This window comes from Acyrthosiphon pisum, chromosome A3 (assembly GCF_005508785.2).
Source record: "Acyrthosiphon pisum isolate AL4f chromosome A3, pea_aphid_22Mar2018_4r6ur, whole genome shotgun sequence".
Taxonomy (NCBI): domain Eukaryota; kingdom Metazoa; phylum Arthropoda; class Insecta; order Hemiptera; family Aphididae; genus Acyrthosiphon; species Acyrthosiphon pisum.
In genome coordinates, this window is record NC_042496.1 from 10,101,810 (window position 1) to 10,104,855 (window position 3,046).

Sequence of the window (3,046 nt, forward strand, 5' to 3'; positions counted from 1 at the left end):
GAATATAATTTGTTTATAAATTATGAAACTGAAAAAGCACAACTTACCAATACGTATTAATTGTATGAAAATTAAATTAATTATATCCTTATTTCCCAAACTTTAAAAGTGCTATCCGGTTTAAATGCTCATACTTGTATAATGTACAATATAATCATATATAAATGATAAAAATATACAGGCTCACAATAAATTTAGTTTAACATAGGTAAAAAGTTATGCAGAGTTAATCTTGAATCCGTACATAAATATCACATTTTAAAATTAACAAAATAAATGTAAACATAGGTACTCAACGTAACTAACCATAAATGATCGATTTTAATATATAGGTAGGTATTATGTTAATTTAAAATTATTAATACAACTCTAAAAATACAATTAGTTTGAATATTTATGAACTCCCGCGTAATATGTCAATGTATGTTTACTATGCGTAAAAATTAACTTATCATGGTGAAGCAGGTTAAGAAATTTACAATAATGCATAATATACATAGTAAACAATGATAATATTCAGCTACAAATACCTACTATGACTATCACCTAAACATAGAATTATTTTGTTCTTTTTTTATAACCAATAATCAGCTAAATAAAACTGTAATTATAAATAATAATAATAATAATAAAAGTAATTTATTCCTTTAATAGTTTTACAAATAGGTATATTCAGTTGCATATTTAGAAAAGAAAGATGACCAGTATCTGTATACAACCAAAAAATATCTTATTATGTTTAAACTTTTGAAAATATTTACAATACCAGCTAGTATATCCAGTTCTATTATGTTCGAAAAAAAAATAATTTTCAAATTTATAAGGGACAAAAACTTATTTAAGAAACACCATTTTCAATTCAAATATAATTAAATTGAATGTTTAATATTTATTATTTAACTATTGTAAGAGTTCGGTCTCAACCGTCGATAATGAAACAGTGTGTGCAATTGTTATTTCTTTTTCTGTGACAACGTTTGGTATTTTGATTAATTTTTTTTTCAAGCAGAAACATACATCTTGCAAAAAGTTTCAACTTTCCAACCATCAAAACAACACATCTCACATACAAAATAGAACTTTGCCAACCAGCATTTGTACTTTTATTAATTATCCGGGTAATTAAACTAATTAAATTCGTCACTGATATTAAGTGTGACCGACGGCGATAAACGTTATCTCACGATAACAAACCTCAATGACAACATGCCGAATAATAATTCTAAAATAGTCCCTTCACTAATAATCTCATAATCTCACATACAGAGTGCGTCAAATCATTCTCCTTTTTCGTCAACACAAATCACTCAAAATTAATTTGGAATCATCATTCCCATAGTATCCCAACGTATTATATTACCATCTCTATCACCAAATTCAGCCAACCACCATCGAAAACAAACAAGATATGTTTCAAAAAATTATTTTCCTTATCAAATCAAATCAAAGATCCTGAAAATCAGCTCAACATTTCAATGATATGGATCTAGTGCCCCAACAAAACTATCCATTCCACCAATAATTATTGGTGAGGTCAACGACATCAGCTATTTTTGTAAGTACATCAAAGAAGTGACAAAGGGTGAACAATTCTCCTTTAAATATTAAAATCACCTGTCCAACATCTGTATAAAATCTCTGACACTGCCTGCCAAATGTGCCCTCTGCGCGCGGATGACCATCCCGCAAATTACAGAAGATTCCCAACCTATAAGTAATTTCAAGCCTCACTTCAATCAAGAAAAATTTTACAATGACAACATAATTCCGTTCTCCATCATACTAATGTAGGTCTACCCATTGTAAACTCTACTTCAAATTCAACGACAACTCCCACCAAAACTTATCTTCCTGACAACCACGACCTCATCCTTCCTTGATGAATTAAAAAATATAATAAGTCCCATTTTATCTATCTTAATCACTCTTATAAAAAGCCTTATGATTTCCAAATATTTAAAATAGTCATAAAGTTATCCTTCACCCTTTTACAATCCTTCTCTGGTATGCAAATGGCATAATTAGGCAAAAAACAAACTTTAAGCTTTTATTACCAAAAAAACATAGATATATTATCATCTTAATAAGTGAAGCCTTTATATAAATAAACTCAGGGCCATTGAACCTCCTCCCCCTTTTATCAAGCCGTCCAGTCATGTGTAATTTTTCCTCTCCCACCATATCGCCTATTGTTTCTATCTAAATTACAAATTGTATATTATTGTTTTATTCTAAAATAAAAATAAAAAATAAAAACTATTTTTATTATCATAATTTTTTTTGTAGGACAAAATGTTTTCACATAAACGAACAAATTGGAACGAATGTCGTCCTAAACAATTATGTATACAAAAAAATTTGTCTTCAATTCATGTTGTTTATATTTTTTTAAATCAGTTTATAATTATGCAGATTTACCTAGTAGGTATTGCAAAATTGATATATATGTAATGCAATTTTATAAGTAAGTTTTTTAAATTTTATAAGTTTATTGGTCACGTTAATTAAATATTGAACCACATCCAGATGACCTAGTGTTTAAAGAGTTGTGATTAACCAATACTCACTTCATTCCCAACCATCAACTCATCAAAACTTCCTCCAAGCAAATCGTCTACATCCGGAAATACCTTACAAAATGTTCCAATTTAAGAATTTAACCCTATATACTGCAGGGATGGCGAACCTTTTGATAACTACGTGTCAAATCAAAATGTTTGGTTTGATTTTATTTGCCTCACGTGTCAGAAACTTTGCAGACCTATTTTTTTTTTTTAGTCGTCATGTAAGGCATCGGAAACTATCTGTTATCTGTTGTACCTACGTTTGTATGTAAACGCGAAAAATAAAGTTATTGATAATCTAATCTAATCGTTTACGAGCTTAGGAAATGGAAAGTACAGATTACAAAATCTTACGATATATTCCAATAATAAGTTAAAGATAGTTTCAAATTATCAATTATTTTTTTGGAAAGTGATGTAAAAATTATGAATTATATTTGAAATTGGCGTGTCACTGAAATAATGCAAGCGTGTCACTCTGT